At 42.7% G+C, this 13,625-nt stretch overlaps 1 protein-coding gene across 2 annotated transcripts in view; it reads left to right on the top strand.

Annotated features, from left to right (window-relative positions):
* LOC139766508 (uncharacterized) overlaps positions 1-13,625 on the top strand; it is a 1,237,960-nt gene that overhangs the window by 153,766 nt on the left and 1,070,569 nt on the right. For both annotated transcript variants that reach the window (XM_071695222.1, XM_071695230.1), the window contains exon 2: positions 697-741. The gene's annotated coding sequence lies outside the window, so the exon portion shown is untranslated. The remainder of the gene's footprint in view (positions 1-696; positions 742-13,625) is intronic.

Here is a 13,625-nt window from a genome sequence, read left to right as displayed (position 1 = left end):
AAAAGTATGTTAAAAAAAAAAAGTTACAGGTAACTACATAAGAAATAAAGTTTCAACTGCTTCCTTATCTAAATATTTGTATTATGTTTGGAAAGTGAAAAGGTTACTCCTGCTGCCACTGTTACTGCTACTGAAAATGGTATGAATAATGACGCTCATGATCATAATGATGATATGATTGCAGTAACAATGACTATAATAATGAGACTGAAGACACTGTTATTATCATTTTTATCATTATTATCACTAATTATCATTATCATTATTATTATCATTATCATTACTATCATTAACATTATCATTATGACGATGATGATAATGATGATGATGATGATGATATATAGTAAGACAGTAATGATATTTAAAATTATCATAGCTGGCATAATTATCACCATCATCATCTAAATCATTATTTTCAGATGATAAGAGAAAACAATATCATTTATTCTGATAATATTATCATTACTGATAACACTTATCATATTACTGATAACACTCCCATTATATCATTACAGATAACACTCCCATTATATCATTACTGATAACACTCCCATTATATCATTACAGATAACACTCCCACCACACAGAAACAGAATCTTCATCAATTGCAGCGAAGGTAATATTGCGTGAGTTCCCAGCTGCTCACAGTACCCGTGGAAGTCCTCAGCTAACATGTTTTTCTCCTCTTCTTTTCAGGCTGTCAATTAACGTAGCGGGTGACCTCAGCCGGGACAGAGAAAGGTCAGTAGATATTGATTTTTTCGTGGGGTACTTTCCGTGCCCCTCGTCTGACGCGGAGCAATAAAAACGTCATGTTGTCAAGGACGCAGGAGGAGCGTGAGCCTCGTTTTCTTTTTGGAACATGTCGGTTATTTCATGGTAGTTGGAGTGCGATTTGTATGATGCCACTGCATGAGGACACAGACTCTCTCTTTGCTAGTTCCCAACAGTTAGGCCTCGCTATGAAGCCACCTCTGTGGCAGCAAGTGCCAGACCAACCTAGACGAAGGTTATAATACACTGTCTTCAACGACACAATGTTTCTCCCAGACACACGGATGTATTCACGTGAAAAAGATTAATCTAATTCCACCTGAAGCTCTCCATATAGGTGGACGAAATACAGCTTCATCATGAACAGTTTGACTGTATGACACAAAAAAATGAACATAGCAAGTTTGATATATAGTCTTCCTGGTGGTGTTAATGCGTCCCACAAGGAAAACGGAAACTATGAGAAAAGTTTTATAACTGTGAATATACAATGATCCTGATCACACACACACACACACACACACACACACACACACACACACACACACACACACACACACACAATCATCACTCCCTCGATCAAACCACCTCCCATCACAAATTGTTATCAAACATATCTTTTCCAGCGCATCTACCCTCCTCCCACATTATCATCAAAATCCCATGCCTCACATTCATACAACATTGGTGGGACCAAACATATCCATTTTCGCCATCCCAAATAACGATCTTTCTTACCATACATTCTTCAATACCCCCAGAACCTTCGCCCCCTCATCCAACCTATGACTCATCGTCGGTTCCATGGTTCCATTTGCCGCCTTGTCCACTCATAAGTACCTAAAACACTTCACTTCTCCAGATTATCTTCATTCAGTCTCACACCACAAGTAACCCGTTCCTCTACCTTGCTAAACTTAAAAACACTGATTTTATTCACGTTTACTCCCAACTTACTCCTTCCATACACCCTTTCAAACTCAGTCACTAACTTCTGCAATTCCTCGCTTGAATCTGTCACCAGTATAATGTCTTCAGCAAAAGCATGTGACTTATTTTCCAGGCCCCCTCATTCCCTACTCACCCCACGCTCCAAGACTCTGGCATTCACCTCCCTCACCACCCTATCTATAACATGGTGACATTACACAGACCTACATAGATCAACCGTATTTGGAACCATTCGCTCTCTTCTCCTCCAACTCGTACACTTGCCTTACACCGCGATAAAAACTTCTCACTGCTTCTAGCAGCTTTCCCAAACATCATATAACTTCCACAAAGCATCTCTAAAAACTGTGCCATGTGGTTTCTCCAGATCCATCAGTGCCACATACAAATTCTTCTGTTTCTGTAAGTATTTTTCACAAGCATTTGTGAAGTAAACATCTGATCCACACCTCCTGTACCAACTCTGAAACCACATTATTCCTCCCCGGTCTGATGCTCTGTATGTGTCTTCACCCTCTCAGTCTCTACTCTTCCATACAATTTACTAGGTATGCTCAATAAACTCGTACCTTCGTAGTCTGAACACTCACCTTTGTCTCCCTTGCCTTTATACAACCATACATACATTTTGCCAATCCTCAGGCATCTCACCATGATCCCTACTTACAGTGGAATTCCTAAATAACCAGTTAACAACACAGTCACCCCATTCTTGAGAAATTCAACGAGAGTACCATCCACTTCAACATGCTTGCCACATTTCACCTTACACAATGTTTCATTACCTCTTCTCTATTTACCAAATCACTCATGATTCTTTCACTTTGTACACTACCCCGACCCAAATACATATGCCACCCGATCATCAGACAAATTCAGCATTCCTTCCATATATTCACTTCATCTCCTCTTCACTTCATCACTACAACCTCCGCATTTGCACTTTCACTGATGTTCCCATTGGACGGCTCGTTTTCTGTACACTATCAAAGTATTTCCAAAACATCATCTTATTCTCCCTAGAGTTTATTTATACTCGCTCGTCATCAGCATCCCCTTTTCGGTTAACTGCGGTGTCCCTGAAGTTCTGTTCTGTCTCCTACACTTTTTCTCTATCTTATCCACGATTTCCTTTCTTCAAATAACTACATGCACTCGTATGATGATGACTGAACACTGCATTCATCCACATCGCTCAATCTGTTCTTCTCCCACTCGATCTACATCTCGACACAAACTCTAAATAAATTTGGACAGGAAATCTAAGTTGGGTGGATGAAATCTGGTTAAGATTAATGCCTCCAAGACCCAGTTTCTGCCCATCTCTCTACTGGAAATGTCTCAACTTCCCGCTCTCTTTCGACGGTTCTGTAATTCCACCTTTTGAATCAATGAACGCGCTTGGTATTATTGTAACATCCACTCTTATCTTGGAAGCCCTACGATAAGGAAATATCAAAGTCTTCCTATAAGAAACTGGGAGACCTGTTCAGATGTCGAAATTTCTTTTCTACCAAACAATTGATCCGTTTACACAGAGGATTGATCCGTCCTTGTATGGAGTACTGTTCTTACATCTGAGGTGGGTCTAGCTTTGCATCCTTACTTAACAGAGCTGAATCGAAAGCGGTCTGACTTATAAACTCTGGCAGGCTAATTTCAACTTGATCCGTTTGCCTTACCCCACTATGGTGGTCCACTTTCCATCTTCTGTGAAAATTTCTATGGTTTTTGCTTCCGAGAGCTGGCTGCTTGTGTGCCCCCACCACTAGCTAGACCAGGCAACACTCGGCCAGCTGCTGCGTCACATGATTACTGTGTGGTCGTTGGCAACGCAAGGGTGGGCCGTTTTGATAACTGTTTCTTCGCCTACACCTCGAAGCTTTGGAACTCTCTACCTTCTTATGTCTTTCCTAACAACTAAGACATGGCGCATTTCAAAAAAAAAAAAAAAAAAAAAATACAGATTTTTCATATCCTTCAGAATTTCCCTTATCTCTCCTTTTTCCCTTTCATAAACCTCCCTGCATTTCAATTGAGGCTATGACTAAATGTGGACCTTTATCAACGATTGCAGATTCCAACGTAAAGGAAAAAAGGTGTGTGTGTGTGTGTGTGTGTGTGTGTGTGTAAGATGTAAAGTAGCCGTCATCATCTTCATTCCTAAGTGTCCCAATCATTGGTTAGTGTTTCATTAACGACAGCAGTACAAATTCTGGATTTCATCTAGTTATAATACAGGAGGATATCTTGTTTGACACTTGAGAACATCGTGTTTACAGACCGATCTATACAGTATATGCTTATCGCCAACTTTATGTCAGTTTACGTATACGGTACGTACGGAGGTGGAGAGAAATGTTTGGGACGCTGCTTGGAAAACGGAGATGTGTTTCTCTGGTCACTAACGGCAACATAAAACTTCGCGATGCCATCAATGTACAGCTTCACACACACACCACCGCGAAGGTGTGGGTAAGTGATTGGATTAACCTCATCATCCACGGTAACCCACGAACATTATACCTCTACTGTGCGTCGAGTCGCTGAAGTGTGGCTGGTAATAACATGGTACAAGACTGCGTGCCATCAAAGGCGTACCTCAAACGCTTTGGTGGAAAAAGGAAGACGGTCTTTCTTTCCTTTCCTCCTGGAATTATAGCTTCCAGTCCTCGTCACCCAGGATGATTACACATGCCGCAGAGCCGGTCCACTTGAATTAATGACAAGGGTCCTCACGGGGAGAGCGAGTTAGTATCTGAAGAGCTCACAATGAAGAGATGGAAACTCACTCTGAGCTGACAGTGACAGCCATGGCGAACACACACACACACACACACACACGAGAGAGAGAGAGAGAGAGAGAGAGAGAGAGAGAGAGAGAGAGAGAGAGAGAGAGAGAGAGAGAGAGAGAGAGAGAGAGACTTTCCTTGCGGTACGAGAAACATATTTTCCCTTCATTGGGCAAAACTTCCATAAAAAGGAGGAGGAGGAAGAGATATGCCTAGTTTGGGTGAGATTAGTTTGAATACAGTTTTCGTAAAGTAAAAGTTCCTTCTCGAGTCTCTAATTCGGACCTGGACATCTGGAAAAGAGTCGTCACCAGCTCTGGAGGTTCGTGGCTGACATGTGGTGTGTCAGATGGGGTCTCTCGTAGTGGGTATGTCTGATGGGGGTCTGTTGTAGCAAGTAGTGTCAGATTAGATCTCTCGTAGTAGGTAGTGTCAGATGGTCTCTCGTAGTAGGTAGTGTCAGATGGTCTCTCGTAGTAGGTAACGTCAGATGGTCTCCCGTAGTAGGTAACGTCAGATGGTCTCTCGTAGTACGTAACGTCAGATGGTCTCTCGTAGTAGGTAGTGTCAGATGGTCTCTCGTAGTAGGTAGTGTCAGATGGTCTCTCGTAGTAGGTAGTGTCAGATGGTCCCTCGTAGTAGGTAACGTCAGATGGTCTCTCGTATCAGGTCGTGCCAGTTAGGGTCTCTCGTAGAAGGTAGCGTCAGACTGCGTCTCGTGTAGCACGTAGTAGCGTCAAGTTTCCCCCAGCGGGTAAAAATGAAGGGGAATTTCTCTCAAGAGATTGGGGTAACCTCCCTCCAAGTGAGGGGATTTTAGAGGGGTAACCCTCACAGTAACGAGGGTTGGCGGTGACCCGGATAGCTCGTTACTCTGAGTCGTTTCCCGCATTTCCTCTCTCCGGCTGCATCTGGTGAGGGCGGGAGGTGGCTCTTTTTCATCTGGTGTTTTTGTCCCGTTCCCCCGGAAGTGAGGGCTAGCATTTACCTTACAACTTGAAAGAAAACGAGTTTTAAAAAGGTTGCCAGTGTTTGGTACCCATCGTTAATTCTGGTCATTACAAATAGTGGACGAATCTTACTGTTAAAATGAGGAAGAAATCGTCAAGATATTACCATTACAGTACACCACCACCTTGTTACATTAACTTATCGTCGTCTTCATGCATCATATCCGAGTTTCATAATGTATTAACTTCACTCACGAGCTATTCCGTACGAACAGTGATACGCAGTATGGCTTTTGGAAACGTTAGAAAACCGAGTTAATAATATTTTCTCTGTTCACTGACTGACCAGCAACAGTTAACCACTCGACTCCCATCAACCAGGATGAACCCCTTCACTATTCAGATATCGCAATCATCGACCAATGCCACTGAGGAGGTGCTCCATGATCTGGGACGAAAGCAAAAGATTGTAATAACAACACCATCTAAGAATATACATCCTTTTACTCAGCAAAGACTCAAGATAACTTCCTATATAGACAGCGTTTGTTAACCTGGAAATATACATTCTTCTACTCATCACAGACCCTAAAAATAATCTCTTGTATTAAGAGTGTTTGTTAGATCGACTCCATACACCATCGAGAGGGCTCCCCTGACTCTAGAGTGACCCTAGATAACACCACCATTCTAACAGTAGGAACAGTTATCTATTACACACATCACTCGCTTCATCACTTGAAGAGGAGGATCATCCATCAACCAAGTGACTCCTGCTGATCGCTTCTCAAAAGGATCAAACACGATCCACCCGCCACGGAAGGAGGTTCACACACCCTCCTTGCCAGTCGAGTTACCAGCTCCCTGAGCTCATCGTATCTTCTCTCTACCAACACGTTGTTATTTACCATCACCCACGATTTTTCACATGATGTCATTCTTCACTGTAGGCAAGGCATGAGTGTTGACAAAATGGTGAGTAATGCGAGCGGCCTGATCCAGTGGTGTTATGTTATTTTGTTTTTCTTTTTCCCTTGAAGGACTTCCTAAGACGTTTGTATGACGGTGAGTATATCTCTCAGACCCAAAGGTCATTCTAAGGGTCCAGTGAGGCAAAGATACAGGTAATTCTCCGGATCCATTAACCTTCAGTGTCCGCCAGAAGAATGACTACGGTTCCAGATTTCGGACTTAACCAAGAAGACTGGAAAAGTGAGTTACTCGCTATACTGTGATGTTCGGTGGGCGGGTGTTAGTGCCGAGGTAAGCTCGGGGACAGATGAATACGACACCGTCGGCTTACGTCTGACTAAAGAGTTGGAGACGCCCTGATTGCTTCTGAGGTAAACTTACCAAAAGCCTTTTTTTTTTTCATCATCATTTTCACTATTCATACACAAAGACTGTCTTGAAGGAAAGACCTACATGGTGGTGGTGTTGGTGAGACAAAGGAAACACGAGCATGCGACAGGGAAAGAACCCTCAGTGCCAAGGGCCAGCAGAAGCTCTTAAACAGGCAGTGATCTGGGGAGGGGAGAGAGAGAGAGAGAGAGAGAGAGAGAGAGAGAGAGAGAGAGAGAGAGGGAGGAGACAAGATAGCGTCCACCAGGGAGGTGTCAACAGAGGAATTACCATACTTAAGACCAGGGTAATTAGATGCAGAGCCTGACATGCTTGGATCACCAGCGGCGGGGAAGGTAGTTCCCTGCAAGGCTACCGAGAGAGTAAGGTCACCAAGACCACATTTGAGATCACCAAGATCACGATGCATCATCAGTGAGCTGGGCTCATCAGTCTGACTGGCACTGGTATTCACTGGCCATCCCAACCACTCAACCCAGTCACTGAAGTAACCTCTCACCGTCCACGCGACCTTCCCTACCAAGTTCTGAGGACACCTCAAAAATGGAATCCTATAAAAAGCAATGGCAATTACTTCTAAATATAATAAGTAAAGGGACACCAGTGCCTTAGGAAAGAACTGTGGCCCTGTGGTTTGGTTTGGCCACACCTGGCTGGCGGGATGTGACTACATCATGAATTTCTGCCATGCAAAGGAGTCCACCGGGAGACGGTGGTGGATCTTTACAGGCGCTACCAATACTAGGCCACACACTCTCAAGACGTGCCCACCAAGTGAAGTGCATCCTTGTATGAAAAGGATTACCTCTACCTGGTAATAATCATACAATTCACACCGAATAGACACAGAGTAATATACAAAGACTTTATAGGCAACACTGGATATATTATAAGCAAACAAAATACAAAGCAATGACCACCCATTTGGGCACGGACCGTGTACACAGTGAGAGTGTAAGTGTATGTGGTCTTAAAATCATTATTGACACCTGAAGGTGTTCAAGATTTTTCGGTTCGTGTTCATCATCAGCCCTACCTAGTGTCCCTGGCGGCTGACAGGCCTAAAACTCAACAAACCTCGAGAGAGAGAGAGAGAGAGAGAGAGAGAGAGAGAGAGAGAGAGAGAGAGAGAGAGAGAGAGAGAGAGAAGTATAAAGAGCATTCATTGTTCCATCCGCTGAAGCTGAATAAAAACGAGCATTGCAAATGACGGGCCATAAGAGACCGGGCATAGGTGGAGTCATGAACAATAAGGGTGAAGACTCTGATGAATAAGGACATGAATGAATGCGCCCTTAGGAAGGAACGATGGACCTGAGGATTGAGATACCCGGGGAGGACGTGTGCTGATGGACGCCACAACCAGTGTCATCAATACAAAGGGATATAATGTCTCCAAAGGAAATGATGAATTTATGACGATTTGACAAAACAACTTACCAGATGCTATTGAACAAGACCACTGGGAGATATCTGTCTATATGAATATTGTGATAACATCGGCATTCTTGGCGAGGAAGTCAAAGTTACAGTGTGAACTGGAGTGATCTTAGACTAGTCATGTGACGTGACGGGAAAGAAGTCCATCATTTGCCTGCTACTGCGTGGAAGAGCAACCTCTCAAAGCTACAAGAACTCCAAAAATGAGGTCCTGGTTATATATATATATATATATATATATATATATATATATATATATATATATATATATATATATATATATAGTTGTGTTTACTGTTCACTTACGTATGTTATTCTTAAGTTTTTATGATTATTATGATTATCATTATCATTATCATTAGTATCATTTATCCTTGAGGAATGGGAAAAAAGATTACTGCCTTCGTATTCCCTCAGTGTCGTAGAAGGCGACTAAAAGGTGCGGGGGGGGGGGGGGCTGGATATCTTCCATTCTTCGTATTCCATTTATGAATGTGGGAACAGAAGGGGCCTAGCGAGGAACATTCATCCTCCAGGAAGGCTCAGACTGGGTTCTGAATGTGTATAGATAAGAAGAGAGCGATAAGCAGCATGTTTAGGGAAAGTGCGAGACGTGCATGGGATAGAGCGAATTGGAACGACGTGGTATAGAGAAGGCGACGTGCTGTTGGTAGACTGAACCTACTAAATCAGTCAAGGGAAACCACGGGAAGGTGTGTGTGGATTCTGGTGGTGGATAGGGAGCTCTGGCGTCGGTGTATGTGCGCAAATAAGACCAGTCTTCATCTGTTCCTGGCGCTCTTTCGCTGCGCGGGAAGTGGCAAACAAGTATAAGAAAAAATATCATGAAATACGTATAAAAATGTCCAAAAGTTTTGTCATTAATCTCATTTTGAAGAAGTACCGGTAGCCCCACGGGCAAAATTAATTCAGCTGTATCGGCGACCCTTTTAGAAAAAGGAAAGACGAGAAAATAAAATAAGAAAAGAAAAAGGAAAAAAAAAAAAACGTTCCTGTATGTCGTTATTTCAAGGGGAAGTCATTTCCCGCGATGACCGTTTTCTTTTCGCGACGCCCCCGCCCCCGGGGATGGCGGGCGGCCGTAACAAAAACGACCAGCGCACTTCAAGCCATAAAAGATCAGCGTCAAGAGTTTGAGCATTTGAATGAAATTAATTGCGAAGCACTTCAGGACTGGCGGCGTTCACTGGAGAAATAAAAAAAAAAAGCAGGGACCTGTTTCTTTAACTGGGGGTTGAATAACATTAACTTCATTCATTGGTTTATTCATTAGTCTGTTTGGTCGCGCTCGACCGTAACCAATTATATGAGTATTCGCACAAGTGCAGATTCGTGTTCCATCACATGAATGAATGGTTACGTGTGCGCGTAGTGGGAACACATTCTTGCATTACGGGCTACGCAGTCGGAACGTTTTCGTGCACGTTCGTGCATCACGTGCTACGTAGTCAAAACATTTTCGTGCACGTTCGTGCATCACGTGCTACGTATTCAAAACCTTTTCGTGCACGTTCGTGCAATGCACGTGCGTTCACGGCAAAGACACACAAGTAGACGATGATCACTTCGATCCACGTCGATGAGGGAAAATACACGTATGCTTGGAGCAGTCATTAAGTTTTCCCTTACTTCACCCTCACAGCCAGGGTTGCGTCCAGGCTGCTGAGCTGGATCGTTGGTCGACCAAGCTGTTAGAAGCCGCGGCCCGCAGGCCCACGTAACCTCCACAGCATTTGCTGGTGTGGCACACCTTGTTCATCCTTATTAAGACCATCAGAGAGTATTAGATCTGATGGTTGCAGGCAATGTGTTGCATAGCCTCAGCCCTAAATGTTCAAAGTTTTCTCTGTGCTTATCATGACTTTTGATTTTAGATGTAATAGTTAACAGAATTTCCCATGGCTGTCGTGTCAGTAAGGAGTTATTTTTTAGGGTAGGTTAGGGATCAGGCCTTCTAGGATTTCCAAGTGTGAATGATGACACATCTCACACGTCTGTGCTACTGCCAACACCACCTCAGTGATTTCAGTCACTTCTTGTGATGTAGTTGCTCTACCACGTGAATAGTCAGTATGATGAATTAGGTTTTCTATGTCATTAGTTATCCAGGCTGATTTTTAAGCTTTGACTCTATATCTTAATCTCCCCTGGTATGTCTTCATTAAGTCACTTGTTTTTAAGATACATTCCACATTTCTTCAATAGTATAAACATTAGCGAGTTTAATCCAGTTACATTTTGTTAAATCAGCATTTTGTTTTCTCAAATATCTTTTCCTGTTTTTGTAATTTGGTTATCAAGAGTTTTTCATCACTAGTTTCAAATATATTTTCCCCTGGTCTGACAATGCAGTGGTCACAATCTGCCACAAGGTAGCCGACCTCACAGCAGCTGATCAACTGTTGGTGGCTCGGTCCTGACCGTTGCTGCCTCGAGCTCGTTGATGAACAACTTGGCTGAGAACAATGTCTTCATGAAAATCAGTTTCTTTATTTTCCTCTTGATCTCCCCCGCTCAGGTACTTCAGCTCACACTAGAACTGTTTCTTTTCCCCAGGTATGTCTGTGTAGGAATCAATCGAGAGAACCTCCTTCCCCTCCCACTGCAAGCGCCTGGACAAGACAGTACTTCATTTCAGGTGAGAGTTAGTTCCTAGTTGAACGATGCCCAGCGTGGCTGTGGCCCGAGGCTCTACCTCCGGTGTACAAGTGAAATAGGAGAGGCGGTGCGTTGAAAACAATTCAACTCCCTCCACCACGCCATTTTACAGACGAGTTTTCGCAGACTATTTCCCAGCCCCTGTGGTTCTGTAGCCTCGACCCTGGAATTCTGCAGACTCATTTTCCTTCTGCAAGAGTCCCAGTTGGTTTTCCTTCAGTGTTCGCCCCAGAGCAGAAACACACGTGAAGACACAAGGACTGGCGCGTCGCTGGCCATGTACAGTAGTGGGCTGACCCGCCTGGGTCACAAAGCAGGGTCCTGGTGTTGGATGGCGTCGACTTTATCCTACTCCTCAAGGGTCAAGTGAGTCCAAGATCATGTCAGTTTGACTCAAGAGTCATGCCACTGTGATCGAGGGTTGTACAGTCGTGGCCAAGGATCCTACTGTCGATCTTAAGTGATTAGAATAATTAGCCCTGGGGAAAAATCACTTTCCAGTAGCTCGGGGCGTAGCCACTCCCTCAACTTGCCTGACAGTGCCCTAATGTAATTTCCTGAGACGCAAGTGATCACTGACAAATTACTTTTGAGTTACCTTCAACAGTACTTACATTGCTGATCAGAATGAAAGTCGTAGAAAGATACTATTAGATTTTAGACACAAATTTTACATATCTTCGCACTGCTCTGGGCAGGCCAATCTGGGATGATACCGTCAGAGCAAACAATCTGGACACAATGAATGGGAAAACTTCAGTAAAACATTCAAAGTAGTAGAGAAAATTTATGCGTCACTGTGTAAGGGACGGACATTCTCCAAGACCAACCCAATATGATGGGAGAGTGAAAGAAAGAATTGCTCGTTTTCTGATAAAGTAACAATTAAGAAAATCAAAGAGGAAAGTGACCAACATGATAAGGGTATTTATGTAAATCTGCGTGGAAAACCCAAAGCAAACGTCAGTATGAAACGTATACTGATGAAAATAACAAGGTAATCCTTAAGAGATCTTTATGTTAGAAGCAAGGGAACCATAACCCAGATGTTACGGAAAACGGTGACTTGGGTCAAGACAATGAATTCAAAGTAAAGATCTTATATATTTTTTTTTTTTCATATTTGTCCCATTACTGACCTCAGAGGACACAGCTCAAGTCCCGATCCCAATATCATTACACGGAGAGGACATCATATTGACATTCAAGTATTGACACCAAACGCAGGTCAATACAACGGCAGACCCAGATACGTTTTATGAGATCATTGGAAAGAGAAATTTGAGGTAGTTGACGCTTCATTTGCTTTTTCAATAAGTCATTTGCGATGAGCCATGTTCCTAAGGATTCGTAGTTAGACAATGTAACAGTATTATTCAAAAAACGTAATGCGTCCCTTGCCCTGATATTATCGCCCAAACAGTTTAAGGTGTGTTGATGGTAAACTAATGTAGACCATCAATAGAGATAAGATTGTAAATCATCCAGAGGATCACTTCTTAATGAACGATTCTCAGTATGATTTTCAACGAAAGTTTCACATTTGACAAATCGACTTGATTTATTTAATGGTCCAGCAACACAGATGGCTAACGAATCTTAAATCACATGGGACAGATAATGTTGTCCTTTTGTGGGAAAAAAAGAATGGCTGACTGACCTTGAACATTCGAGCCTCTCAGACTGGTTAGGTTAGGTTAAGTTAGGTTAGGTTAGGTTAGGTTAGGTGCGTTCCCACATGACTAATGTCTTCAGTTTTGGGCAAGGAATAAATAAGCACAACATCAATCTACCTCCACCATTTCTGGTCTGGGAAAACTAACCCGATGAGAGGCGGCTACATGACTTAAACTTATTTAACCTAGAAAGACTAAGTTATAAAGGTGATTTGATATAAGTATTCCAATATATCAAGGCGCTGACAATCTCGATCTAAGCAGCTATTCATTGCTGGGTACATTTTCCATCACTCGTAGCGGTGAGTCGTGGGCAAACGTTTTACCTCGAGTGAGGCGAAGTAATTTCTTTTCTTCAAGTAGGATTGCTGACAAATGGAACGACTGATTCAATAAGATGAGCAGCTGTGGAAGTACCACCACAGATAAGTTTGCCAACAGACTTGGCAAGCGTAATACTTCGAGTTTAATTCACGATTTCACCATTTCGCTTTCTTAGTTAATGTTGAAGTTCACTAGTTTGTTTCTGCTAATCATCAGCATGCTTATCTCTTCTTACCCCCACTCATTTCTGAATTTCTTATCTCTCCCACTTCAACGACCAGCCTCGAAAGTACCATTAAGTCTGTTTATGTCTGAATTCCTTTTATATTCATTAATTTATCAACTTTGTGTTCATATCACCCAAGACTTCACACTCTTGAATTTCTTGTATACAGGACTGGAACCGTTATTCTAGAACAAGTCAACTGAGGACAGTGAGCATTTGGTGAATATCATGAGTATAAACACATGCCCACGAACATGCGCTGGAACACATATACACAAGAAAGTCCAATACACAAAACACAGCTATAAACACGTGTGTAGACAAATACATAAAAGCACAAGCACAGAACTATGAACACAGACATACAAACACACGCAGCTGTAAACAAATGTATATAGATGCATACACGAACTTGTACAAACAGAGTCAGACAGGAAGATATATATATATA

This window comes from Panulirus ornatus, chromosome 4, assembly GCF_036320965.1.
Source record: "Panulirus ornatus isolate Po-2019 chromosome 4, ASM3632096v1, whole genome shotgun sequence".
Classification (NCBI taxonomy): Eukaryota; Metazoa; Arthropoda; class Malacostraca; order Decapoda; family Palinuridae; genus Panulirus; species Panulirus ornatus.
The sequence above is the reverse complement of the archived record's forward strand: the minus strand, read 5'-3'. Positions and strand labels throughout refer to the sequence as shown.